Genomic DNA, 13,997 nt, shown 5'->3' with positions numbered 1-13,997 from the left:
CACTGGAAGCTGCTCAATTGCAATGTCAGACTGATGCAGCCTTTAAGCGTAATGTTTGCTGCTGACAATCCACCTAAGAAAGGATTTCCCTGGTAACTTATAAGCCGATCAAACATCCTAACAGAAAAACAAGGTCACAAAGAGTAGGATATTATTTTCTATGGAGAGCATATTACCCTGCCTCCTAAAGGCAGTGACCGGCAGTGGCGGGCAGGGGAATCAGACCGGTGCTGAGAACTCAGCCCATGTGGAACTGCTCACATGGATCAAAGAGGTTCAGTGTCCAAAAGGGGCGGTTTGTTTCACCACTTGAGAATCAGCCTCTGAAAAAAGCCCCTACAAAAATATACTGCCCTGGAGTGTAACAGCTCCATGGTCACGGTGGCTGGTGTTTCCCCGTACCCTGGATTATAGCTTGCCATGGCATACACGCTTGCTGGTGTTTCAGAAGATCTCAGACAGCTTGGTGTTGGTGGTCCTCACGCTGGCTGATGTTTCTGATGCCCCACGCCCTAAGTGTCCGAGTTCGGTGCCCACAGCCCCCATAGTGACTGTCACTTCTGATACCTTTGAAGTTCCAACATGGCAATTTGATTCTCTCAGCCCTCACAGAGGACTGAACTTATGAGGTTCCCAGGTGTCCGTGCAGCATTTCAGTGACCACAGACCTCAGAATTACTGGAATTTCTAAGGTGCCTGAATCCCAATATGGCAGCTAGGTGCTGGTAGCTCTGACTGTACCTGGTGCTTCCAATGTTACAGACCCCAATGCGGCATCTGAGAGCTTGTGTCTCTAACAGCGACTGCTGTCTCTGGTGCCTTGGAATCCAGTGCAGCAGCACAGAACCACAGCTCTCTCAGTTTTAGTGGCCCATGCTGGGCCATAAGGTGTAGGACATATGTGATGGCTGCCATACCAGGAGCTGAACCCGGGGCCTCTAGAGCTATAAACATGAGCTGCTGTTATTTGAACTACTGAGCCAGATCTCCCTGCTTAGAGCTATAACACCCATGTCCACTGTAAAACACACTTACCAGTGGGTTGTGTATATTTCTTATACATCATAAATATTTTATATAGATGGAGGATAGGATCAATTTGGCCACATTTCATGCCTTTAAAATGCATTCTGTAAACATCACCAATGCTGGCCAGAGTCATTCTGTTGCCCGTTTATTTTTATATGCAGTCACATATCATTTAAATATACGTGCGAAATGTGTCATGAAACATCTGATGTAGATGGAAAATGTATGACTGTACTGTATAGGCAGTACACACTAGATCACTTGTCAACAGCTCAAAAGTGGTGAGCATTTGCATATAATTGTGTGTATGCTGCAATATAATGATGCCATAATAGGGTCATTAAGGTGCACATCACTAACCTGGCCACAAAAAGCCACAGTATCTATTGGTCAGCAATAAACAAAGTGATTTTAGCAACTAACGACAGCTAGATTATTTAGTGTTTGCAGATTATGATCTACCCTCTTTTTTTGCTTTGGTTCCTCATTAGGCTACAGCTCCTGGGGTCCATACAAATCACTGCCTGAAAATGAGCAACAGAAAAGCCAGGGATGAGAATTCTTCTTATGGCATGTTGCTTTTGGGTCGATATAAAATATTGATCATGAGAAGTGAACCTAGTCGAAAAAGGAGGCCCTTATTTCTAGTGGTGTAAAGTCTGGGAAAATGAATTTTAAGGGCCAGTTTTTGCTCTTGTTTAGACCAGTGTACATTTGAAATGATACTGCACCTCTCTTCCTGACGTTTGGCCAGTCAGTGAGTGCAAACCTGCCCCCCATCTCACCAGGGCGGATCTGACGCTAGAGCTTCCCTTCTGTGCTGAAGGGCCCCGGGTGGATGGGGGAGAATTTTAATTAACTGTCTGCCTCTGCATCATCCCTTGTTCCTAAATTATTTTTCTCCCTGTGTCCTGCCCCTCACTGGGATGCTGGGTTCTGGAGTCTGAAATTCTCTTCCAGATACCATCAAATGTTCCTGCCTGTCATCTTCATGCAGTGTGACTCTAGCCCTAGGAGGAGGAGTCAGGGAGCAAGGGGAAGGAAATCCCATGGGCGGGACTGAGATGGGGTAGGGTTAGAGTGACCAGGGGCCCATATGTTTGTTTCAGTTTTCACCACAAACCTTAGCAGTGATTGGAGGACTAATGTAGTGAACATCTGTGAAAACGGGGTAAGAGCTGAGACTAAAATAGGGAAAGAACAAGTTAAGAATTACTTGACAAGTTAGATGTCTTCATGTTGGCAGAGCCTGATGCAGTACATCCTAGAATACCTAAGCAACTGGCTGAAGAGATCTCTGAGCCATTAGCGATTATCTTTGAGGACTTTTGGAGGATGGGAAAAGGACTGGAAAAGGGCAACTATTGTACCGATCTATAAAAAGGGGAATAATAGACCAGTCAACCTAACTCCGGTACCCAGAAAGATAACGGAGGAAATAATCAAATAATCAGTTTGTAAGCACCTGGAGGAAAATGTGGTGATAAGTAACAGTCAATATGGATTTGTCAAGAACAGATCATGGCAAACCAACCTAATATCCTTATTTGACAGGGTAACAAGCTCGATGGGGGGAAGCAGTAGATGTGATATATCTTGACTTTAGTAAGGCTTTTGATGCTGTCTCACATGACCTTTTCAGAAACAAACTAGGGCAATGTAGCTGAGACAATCCCCACTCCATTCATGCTGCTCCCCATGCATGGTGCAAAACACGAATCCATTCAAATTCAGAGAACGATGTCCCGAACTGTTCCTTTGATGATCCCATCCGTTTTCTAATAATGTGTTCATAAGCACGACAGTTTGATCTCACCCCGCCTGTGCCACGTGCATCCTGCAGATCCCACTCCTTTGCTTAGCCCACGTTCACTGCTCTCCCCAAGCTAGCAGGCAGGAGGATGCTGGTGGGGGCACACCCTGCAGCCCCTTTAAAGCAGCCTCGTGTTTTTTTACAGGTGTCTAGGGTCAGGGACTCAGCGCCCAGCCTTGGCAATAACGTTTGGCTTCATCCAAAACCCCATGAAGGTTTCAGATGCCACGAGGCCTCTCCGGGTATCGATCCACTTGACTGGGCGTTTCAGTTACACACCTAGGTGTGACTGAGGCCTGGGGCACCCACTCAAGTGCAGTAACCTCATTTTTAATGTAGATGCGCTTAGAACAGATCCCTTGTTACAGTCAGATGCAGGGGCTTTTGCCTCTGGGTTTGTCTGCAGCGGAAACTGCCCCCACAGTGACTCGCTGAGTCTGGGGATTGTTGCTTCCCTGTATGGCATCTATGTGTCTGATTATCTAGGGCCTTGGGAAATGCCCACCACCACAGCCCTTCCAGGCAGCCCCTGGAGGAGGCTGGGGGAGCATGGGTGACCAGCTCTTCCTGTGCCAAGTTACCTGGCAACGGAGTCATTTCTTTGAGCAGGAGGGAGGGGAAGAAAAACCCCACTGCACTTTTGAACTTGGTGCCAGAATGCTGAGTGGCTGGGGCTGGATAGCTCCATTGGTGGGGAGGGCACCCAGCAGTCAACCTGTGAAATTGACCAGAAGTTATTAATAGGCAGAAGAAGAATGCAATGGGGGGGGAGGGAGGGAGCGAGCGGGTGAGCGAGAGAGAATTAAATGGGGAGGAAAAGTGAAAGGGAGAGAGTGTGACAGAGAGAGAGAGAGACAGACAGTGATGGAATATGAGAGACAAAGAGAGGGAGAGACAGACACACTGGACGAGGAAGAAAGCAGCGAGGCAGGTGGACAAAGACAGGGGATCTGATTCTCCGTTGTCCAGCTTGTGCAGTCATTTGACTAGGGTAAAGTGAGCGCACAGTGGGTGTAAAATTCCACCACAGCATTCCCCTTTGTACTGGTGTACATGTCTGCCCACTGTTTCATTTCTTCACCTTTGTCTCTCTCTGGAACCATAAATGTTTACCTAATTTTACATGCAGTGCTGACATCTAGTGGCTGCAGAGGGGGTAGGAAAGGGAACCGGCAGGGTTGGGCTGAAAGGTCTGGTGTCCATGGGAGCTCTCCTGGCGCTTTTGCACAGTGTCTCTGGCACCGATGCAGCTCCCCTGGAGCTCGCATCACCAGGGCACTGGTGTTCTTAGGGCTTTGTTGTCGAACTCCATTCAAAGCACATTGAGATGACACAGTGCCAGGGTGAACACACTGAAGCACTGTCTGCCGCGTAGTGTTTCTGCTGTTGGTTCAGCTGTGAGGAAAGGGCTGACCATTCCCAATGCAAGTGTACCCACAGTTACCTGACTCCGGGAGGCATGTAACATTGTGGGGAGTGAGCCCCTGCAGCAGCTGGTCCCCATTCGGAGCCACCCTTTAAGCTGTGTGCAGAGATCTTCTCCTACTGCTTGTGCGGGGACACAGACTCCCCAGGCAGTGTGGCCCCTGGGAGGCAAGGCAGCTCACAGCCCACAGAGAGGACACGGAGAGATGGGGCCAATAACTGTGTCCTCTTCTCAGCCTGAACAACCCCACTGAGTCCTCAGTGTGTGTCTGTTTTGCTGCAGTCGGGTGAAGCCTTTGGCATCAGTAAGGTCATGGGGCTGACGATCCTGGTGGCCGACACATCTCTGCCCGACTTCATCAACAGCATGGTCATCACTCAGAAAGGTCCGGGGACACGGCCGTGCCCAGCTCCATCTTCGACACCATGGTTGTGTAGGCAGCCAGAAAAGGCTGCAGAGTGGCTGTGGCCTGGCGCAACGCAGTTCCCTCTGCTGGGGCTTTAAATCCGCTCTGGCTCCTGCCATCCAAGGGGCCCAAAGTGCTTTACACCAGTGCTGCAACTCAGCATCCCCCGTCCCTCCCAGATAGCAATGGCTAGCATGTGGCTGCCATATCTTCTGCTGGGCCGTGGCCAGAGAGTGTCGGAGTAAGGGCTGGTCTCCAGATGGGAGAGGCAGGGCCAGGTGGAGATTGGCAGTCGTGAGGGAAAGGGATAGAGGGAGACAGAAAGGGAGAGGAGTAAAGGGAAGGCAAGGGGGAAGTGTAGCAAGAGAGCTGGAGAGGTATAAATCCAGGTACCGAGCTGCAGTCCTCAGGAGATGCAGACAGAGAGTGTGGGGAGAGAAAGGGGATGGCTCTGAGCCACCTTTGCCCCTCCCTGATTCTGGGCTGCTCCTGGGGCTTATATGACCCCGAGGGTAGGTTAGAGCACCCCGACCTAGCTCCCAGGGCTAGCATAGTCCCTGTTTTGGCTGTGACGTGTTCTCCGAGCACTAAGAGGGTTTCTCTTTCCCAGGCTGCCGGCTCCAAGGCTCTTGTGCTCTCTCTTCTCACGTTTCTCCGCCCCATCATGCTTCTCTTCCTCATGCTCTTCCTCGTCTTTTCAGTGGTGCTGGGTAAGTGGAGGATGAGCAGGCCTTGGGCGGGGGGGGCTGGCTGCTTGTGCTCTGCCTCCCGCTCCTCACTGTAAGCATCCTGCTAGAGAAGAGGATTCTGCAGTGCTGCACACTGGCGTGAAGATCCCAGTCAAAGCCAGGCTGCTCCTTGCCTCCAAGGAAAGGCAAAGAAACAGGGGGCTGTCCCCTTGTGAAATCTGATCGTACAATCATAGAAGATTAGGGTTGGAAGGGACCTCAGGAGGTCATCTAGTCCAACCCCCTGCTCAAAGCAGGACCCATCCCCAACTAAATCATCCCAGCCAGGGCTTTGTCAAGCTGGGCTTTAAAAACCTCTAAGGAAGGAGATTCCACCACCTCCCTAGGGAACCATTTCCAGTGCTTCACCACCCTCCTAGTGAAAAAGTTTTTCCTAATATCCAACCTAGACCTCCCCCATTGCAACTTGAGACCATTGCTCCTGGTTCTGTCATCTGCTACCCCTGAGAACAGCCGAGCTCCATCCTCTTTGGAACCCCCCTTCAGGTAGTTGAAAGCAGCTATCAAATCCCCCCTCACTCTTCTCTTCTGCAGACTAAATAACCCCAGTTCCCTCAGCCTCTCCTCGTAAGTCATGTGCTCCAGCCCCCTAATCATCTTTACAATTTTTCCATATCCCTGGAGATCCAGGAGAGCTGGCCCTTCCCTGCAGACTGGGGGTTGGAGCACAGGAGCTGTCAGAGCGGGTGGGAGAGTATATGCATGCTGGGGAGTGCGGGGGGGAATGCGGCCTAGGGGTTCCAGCAGTGGACTGGTGTCAGGAGAGCCAACTGTCACAGACTCGCTGCTTGACTTGGGGCAGGGCTGCTCTGTGCCTCAGTTTCACCATCTGTGAAACAAAGAGAGTGACACTGACTCCTCTCGCGGGGTCGGGGTCACGAGGCTCAATTCACATTTGGTAAGGTTTCTGCCAGAGATGGGTTGGGGGCTTGTATTGTGTGTCTGGAGGAGCTTGTATCGGAGGGGACTAGAGAGGGCTTGTGTCAGAGGGGTGTGGTAGAGGGGTAGGCCTTATGTCAAAGTGGGCAACTGTCTCAGGAGTGGTAACGGATGCTGAGGTGCATGAGGTGGACTGTGCATTGTGACAAAGTTTCTGCTCTACCCTGGTGGGTCTTGCGCTTATTGGCAGATTTGTTCACCTTGGAGCTTCACGGCAGCCCTCAGCTTGGCTGTTTTTCTGAACCCACAGTCCAGGTCGACTCCTCCTGTGTCTGACCAGGAGTTGGGAGGATTTGGGGGGAACCCGGGCCTGCCGTCTACTCCGGGTTCCAGCCCAGGGCCCTGTGGCATGCAGCTGTCGAGTGCCTCCTGGAACAGCTGTGCGACAGCTACAACTCCCTGGGCTACTTCCCCACGGCCTCCTCCCAACCCCTTCTTTATCCTCGCCATAGGACCTTCCTCCTGGTGTCTGATAATGCTTGTACACCTCAGTCCTCCAACAGTCCGCGTTCTCACTCTCAGCTCCTAGTGCCTCTTGCTCCCAGCTCCTCACACGCACACCATAAACTGAAGTGAGCTCCTTTTTAAAACCCAGGTGCCCCAATTAGCCTGCCTTAATTGATTCTAGCAGCTTCTTGATTGGCTGCAGGTATTCTAATCAGCCTGTCATCATTGTCTCCAGAAGGTTCCTGATTGTTCGGAAACCTTCCCTGTTACCTTACCCAGGGAAAAGGGACCTACTTAGCCTGCTCTCCTGCTGCTGCCCTCTGGCCTGGGCTTTCCTTGCTTTTTGCCCCAGCTGTTGGCTTCTCCCCCCGACTGGGCCAGGCGCCTTCCCCCCTTTCTTTTCTTTTTGTTTTTTTTTTTTCTTTCTTTGCTGTTGCTAGAGTGCCTGCTGGCTGCTGGCCAGCTGTTAGCCCCCCCCCCCCCCCCCCCGCCCGCCCTCGGACGCTGCTGCTCCAGCTGAAACCCCCCCCCCCAGAGAGGGGGGGCCTGCCGGCCCGCTTCCCCAGAGTGGGGGAGTGGAAGGACCCAGACTCCAGACCCAGCCGCTTGCTGTTTGTCTGCTGACCCATCTCCGGTTGAGATGACTCTTATCACTTGCTCCGGCATTTCTGGAATGCAAAAAAGAAAGCCCGGAACAGACAGAGAAAAAGCCGTCCACCGGAGGAACACCGCCCGGGGAATCTACAAATCGCCGTGGAGGGGGCCTAAGACTGAGTAACTTTTGAACTGTGCTCTTGTGTGGGGGGAGGCCTTGACTGTGTATCACCTGTCACCGCCCCCGCTGGGGCATCGGCAATGGAGGGCACCGGGGTGACTTCCGCCGCTGCCATGCCCATCGCCTCCCCAGACTCTAGGGAAGCCCCCCCAGCCGACGGGAAAGGCCAGGGTAAGAAGAAGGGGAAGGGCCCCGCTAAAACCACCAGGCCCTCCATGGCAGGGGCCACCCCCACTGCTGCAGCCCCGCCACCGACCACGGTGTCCTCCCCCACTGTCCCCTCCACCAGCTCTGCGGATGTCCCTCCCTCAGCCCCCAGGATGTATGCCTGGGCGGCGGTAGCCCCCCCGCCTGCCGCCTCGTCCTCTCTCCCGCCCACCACCTCAGTCACCATCAATAGCGGCCGGGGCCCCTTTCCCACCGTGACAAGGAAGCACGGTGTCTGATGCCTCCTGGTGCTCGCCTTGCCCCACATGGAGACCTACGTGCGGGCGTTGGCGAGGATGGTGGGGCCCTCGGCCATTGTGGCTGCCTCCAAAATGTACGGGAAGGTCGTTTTCTTCTTAGCATCGGAGGCTGCCACCCAGGAAGCGGTGGAGAGGGGCCTGGCGGTGGGGGGTGTGTGTGTGTGTTTGTCCCCCTAGAGCCGCTAGAGGACCTGGGCGTTCGCCTGGTCCTGACTTCTGTCCCTCCTTTTCTCCCCAATGCTGCCCTGCTACCCGCCCTTTCCACCCTGGGGAAACCTGTTTCTGTTATCAGCCCTCTCCCGTTGGGTTGCAAGGACCCCACCCTCCGTCACATTTTTTCCTTCCGCCGGCAAGTGCAACTTTTACTGCCATCAGCGGCGCGTGACAGAGTGGCGCTCGAAGGGTCCTTCCTAGTCCCCCGCCAGGGGGCCCGTTACCGGGTGTACTTTTTCACGGGGGAAGCCCAGTGCTACCTCTGTCAGGCGCCAGGGCATGTGTGGAGGGACTGCCCCTTAGCGCGGCAAGGAGGGGCACCTGGGATCCCCAAGACCCAGCAGGACATTGGCCCTGTCATTGCCGACGCCCCGGCCGCCTGGTACCCGAACCCGTCCCCCCTCCTCTTCAGACCACCACTTCTCCCGCTCAGGCCCAAGGGGCACCTCCCCTACAATGCCCAGACGAGCGAGAGAGCCCCGCCCTCGCTGCTGACAATCTAGCGGGGCCTATGGAGGAGGGTGTGGCAGAAATACCACCAGGCATGGGAGAGAGCCTGCCCCAGGGAGAATCCTCCCTCCCTTATGCTGCCCCACTGTTCCCCCCACAAGTCCCTGAGCCATCGCCTTTACCCCCTGACACGACCCCTGCTGACCAGCCCCCAGATGATGCCAAGGAGGGCTGGGCCCTAGTCTAGGGGAAGTGAGGCAAGTGGAAGGCTCGAGCTCCGCCTCATCTACCCGAGACGGAGGCCCCCCGGAAGACCAGGAAGGGGGGCACCGATGCCGAACTTTCCGCTTTGCCCACGAGTGCATCCCATCCACCAGTGTCAGCCGGGAAAGACGTGGCAGCACCGGAGGGTAGTGTCTCCCCTCCATGGGAGACCCTCCCCTCCGAGACCCTTGAGGAAGCCGCTTCTGTCCTGACACTACCCGAAGCCCCCGTGAACCCCGAGGCAACCGTCGTGGCGGGTGCCAGCGGGGAGAACCCCAGGGCGACAGAAAGTGTCCTCTCCTCCATGTTCGAGGAGATCGAGGCCTTAGATCTGACCTCAGTCGCCCAGGGGGAGGATGACCTTTTGCCAGCAAATCTCGATCTGAGCGACCTCACTCCACCCCTCTTTTCCCCATGCTCCCTCCCCTTAACTGCTGCTTCCGCTCCCACCTCCAAGGAGCCCCTGGACTCCTCCACCGACCAGCCGCTGATGGCACCCCGCTGACGACCACCAAGCCTGCTCAGGTGACAGCTGGTGCCACGCGGCCGGGGCACGAGTCGCCAGGGGCACCCTCCGTTGGTGCTGAGCAATCGACTTCCTTCCCAGGCAGGGGCCCTATGGAAGATAATCCACCTCCTGATGCTGTGGCCACTAAATCCACCACAGAGCGCATCACCTAGCCACCGTGACAGCCTCCCTCTGTGCGGAGAGGCTGGGGCCAGCCTACTGGCATTTTAACAACAGCCTGTTGGAGGACGAGGGCTTTGTGACGTCCTTCTGGGAATTCTGGCTGGCCTGGCGAGGGCAGCAGCGTGCCTTTCCCTTGGCGCGGCGATGGTGGGACCTGGGAAAGGTGTGCGCCAGGCTTTTCTGCCGCGACTACACCCGGGGCACCAGCTGACGGAGAAATGCAGCGATAGAGCAGTTGGAATGAGAGGTTTTAGAGCTGGAGAGGCATCTGGCCGCCATCCCTGAAGACCCGCTCCTCTGCGGAGCATGCCGGGAGAAGCGGGAGGAGGTCCGGGGGCGCCTTTGTTCAATCCCGCATCTGCCTCCTTCGGGAGATGGATCGCGGCTCCCGCTTCTTCTATGCCCTGGAGAAAATGAGGGGGGCCAAGAAACACGTCACCTGCCTCCTGGCAGAAGACGGCACCCCCCTCACGGAACCGGTGGAGATGTGCGGGAGGGCCTGAGCCTTCTACTCAAGTCTTTTCTCCCCGGATCCGACCGACCCTGGCGCTTGCAGAGTGCTCTGGGAGGAGCTCCCTACAGTCAGCGCGAGCGACCGAGACCGGCTAGAGTTGCCTCTCACTCTGGCCGAGTTCTCGGAAGCCCTCTGTCGCGTACCCACTAATAAGTCTCCAGGCATGGACGGGCTGACCGTGGAGTTCTACCGCGTGTTTTGGGACGTCCTCGGCCCAGACCTAGTCACTGTCTGGGCCAAGTCTCTGCAGAGCAGGGTCCTCCCTCTTTCGTGCAGGCGAGCCGTGCTCGCCTTACTGCCGAAGAAGGGGGACCTCCGCGGTTTACGAAATTGGCGTCCCGTCTCGCTCCTCAGCACGGACTACAAAATCGTAGCGAAAGCAATCTCGCTGCGGCTAGGGTCTGTGCTGGCGGACGTGATCCACCCAGACCAGACCTACACCGTCCCGGACCGCAGTATCTTTGATAACCTATTTCTGGTTCGGGACCTTTTGGAACTCGGGCGTAGAGACGGTCTGTTGTTCGCCCTCCTGTCCCTAGATCAGGAGAAGGCATTCGATAGGGTGGACCACGGGTACCTCCTGAACACTCTGCGAGCGTTTGGCTTCGGACCCCAGTTTGTGGGTTTTCTCCGGGTGCTGTACGCCTCCGCAGTGTCTGGTTAAGCTCAACTGGACCCTGACTGAACCGGTCAGCTTCGAGTGAGGAGTACGGCAGGGGTGCCCCCTCTCGGGCTAGCTGTACGCTCTGGCAATCGAGCCCTTCCTCTGCCTCCTCTGCAGGAGGTTGACAGGGTTGGTGCTGCGGGAGCCGGAGCTGCGACTGGTCCTGTCGTTGTACGCTGATGACGTGTTCCTCGTGGTCCAGGACTCAGGCGACTTGGCACGAGTGGAGGCTTGCCAGGCCATCTATTCGGCAGCCTCCTCCACCTGGGTCAACTGGGTCAAGCGCTCTGGCTTGGCGGTAGGGGACTGGCGGCAGGCGAGCTCCCTCCCACCCGCGCTTCAGACCATCTGGTGGAGCGCAGGTCCGCTGCTCTACCTCGGTGTTTACCTTTCTGCCACGCATCCCTCTTCGCCGGAGAACTGGGAAAATGTAGAGGGCGGGGTAATAGAGTGGCTCCGGAAATGGACGGGACTACTCTGATGTCTCTCCCTTCGTGGGAGACCGCTGGTGCTTAATCAACTAGTCCTGTCCAAGCTCTGGTACCGGCTCAACACCCTGGTCCTAGCCCCGGGTTTCCTGACCAACCTCCGGACATCGATTCTGGGGTTCTTTTGGTCAGGAATGCACTGGACCCCTGTAGGGGTTCTTCATCTAACCCTGAAGGAAGGAGGGCAGGGCCTGAAGTGTCTGCACACTCAGGTCTGCGTCTTCCGCCTCCAGGCCCTACAGAGGCTCCTCTATAGTGCAGGCAGTTCGTCGTGGCGCATACTGGTGCACGCCTTCCTGTGCTGCATCCGAGGGCTCCGATATGACCAGCAGCTTTTTTATCTCTGTCCGGGAGGTCTTCCGCGAGACCTCTTCGGGCTGCCGGTCTTCTACCAGGACCTCCTCCGGACTTGGAAATGTTTTTTAATGACCAGGTCCGTGGCGGCCACCGAGGGGGCAGATCTCCTCACGGAGCCCCTGCTACACAACCCCCAGCTCCATGTGTAGGTGGCGGAGTCCCGCTCGGTGCGCCAGAGCTTGATCCTGGCAGAAGTCACGAGAATTGGAGACCTCCTGGACTATGACTGGGGAGACTGGCTGGATCCCCTGACGCTTGCTTGGCGCATGGGGCTCTCCAGACCTTGTACCCCACGGTGCATACTTCAGGAGGTGAAAGCCGCTTTTCCGCCCGCTGCTAGAATTTACCTCGATCGGGTCCTGCTCGAGGGCACGCCCTGCCCACCCTCTACCCCAGGCCCGCCGGACCCAATCAACCCCCTCACCCCTTTACGGCGAGCCGGCTGCATGAACTGCAGCTGGTATGCTTCCAAACTGCACCAAGAAAACATCTATACACGCTCGTGCTCCACACCCTTCACGCCCTCACCCTAGTGTCCCACCCCGACACAAAGTGGCGAGACCTTCTGCCACCTTTGGAGGGTGAGCAGCCCCGGTGGGCCAGCCTATATTCCACCTTGGTTCCGAGGCCCGTCGGGGACGTCAGTTGGCGGCTCCTTCACGGAGCTGTGAGCACGGGCACGTACTTGGCACGGTTCACCCCCGTCCCAGATACTTGTCCCTTTTGCGGTGTGAGGGAAACCCTGGCACACGTATAGTTGGAGTGCGCCAGGCTGCAGCCCCTGTTCCGGCTCCTCACAAATCTTTTATTACGTTTTTGGTTGCATTTTTCCCCTCACCTTTTTATTTATGCACTCCCCATGCATGGCCTCCCAAAGTCGTGGGATCTCCTAGTTAACCTCCTCCTGGCCCTGGCTAAAACGGCCATCTATAAAACCAGAAAGAGGAGGTTGGCCGATGGAGTTTCCTGTGACTGTGGGGCTGTTTTCCGATCCTCGGTCCGTTCACGTATCCAACGGAGTTCCTCTGGGCGGCGTCCATTGACTCCCTTGATGCTTTTGAGGAGCAGTGGGCGCTGTCCGAGGCTCTCTGCTCTGTGTCCCCGTCCGGCTCCCTTTGTTTTTGACCCTTTGATTGGGGGAGAGAGTAAGGGACCCCAGCCCCAGCCATTGCTGCTGCGGACACCACCACCTTAGAGGGGTCCTTTCACACGTGGGTGTACGTGCCCCCTCCCCGGGTTGTCCACCCCACAGCCTGCCCCTTTTGTTGGATGCTTTCAGAGGAGGGAATTGTTGGTGACACTCAAGTGTGGCGCCAGGTAACTCGAGGGGGTGGCAGACCTTGAGAGTCGATGAAGCCCCCTCGTTCTGGACCACCAGGTAACTTGGAAGGGTGGAAGACCATGTGAGTCGAGGAAGCCCCCCGCGCTGGGCCCAGGCAAGCTTGAACACTTCCTTCCCCTGAAGCTAATGAGAAAACAATTGTGATTGGTTGCTGTGTTACACATTGCATATGCTGTTGTTTTGTTTTGTAAGTGTGTTATGCAAATAAAAAACACCTTTTTTGCTTAAAAAAAAAATTACTCTCCTATAGCCATCTGGTCCGACCCTGTCACAGCATGTACAGTAATTCTGACACCTGCAAGCTAGCGAGGTCCCTGTCTAGACTAGGAAAATAGCTCACTTTTGAAAACATGTCAGGCAACATGTGCTTGACCACAAGTGTAGACCCCAAGTGTAGACAGGATTTAACACTTTTTAAACCACGTAGCTGCTTATGGTTGAGCTCAGACTCCCCACTCTCCCTAGGGATGCAAGGGAATTTGACAGTTGCTAAATCTTTCCCTCTGGTAGGGAGGGCCATAGAGGAAGATGTTGTCATCACTCGAGTTTCCCAGGCATGGGCCAACTCACTTCATTTAATAATAATAATAATACCTAGCACTTACATGGTGCTTCACATCATATCAAAACAAATCCTGGTTTGTGAATCTGACTTTCCAAACACCCTGAGGCATGATTACCATCCTGAGCAATTACCCAGTGCTGTATGTCTTCAAAGCCTTGTGCAAACATTAATTAATCTTAACAATCCCCCGGAGGTGAGACAGCAATGTTACCCCCATTACACGGAGGCTGGGACAGAGACGGGTGAAGTAACTCACCCAAAGCCATAGATGGAATCACTGTCACTCAGTAATTCCTGGCTCCAAGTCCTGTACTTAATCCAACCTCCCAGCTGGGCAGAGAGACTGATCCCTTTGTCACCTATAACTTCGATGTGCCTTATCAAAAACCAACCATCAG

Source organism: Lepidochelys kempii, chromosome 25 (genome assembly GCF_965140265.1).
Source record: "Lepidochelys kempii isolate rLepKem1 chromosome 25, rLepKem1.hap2, whole genome shotgun sequence".
In the NCBI taxonomy this organism is placed as follows: Eukaryota; Metazoa; Chordata; order Testudines; family Cheloniidae; genus Lepidochelys; species Lepidochelys kempii.
Note: the sequence above shows the minus strand (reverse complement) of the source record.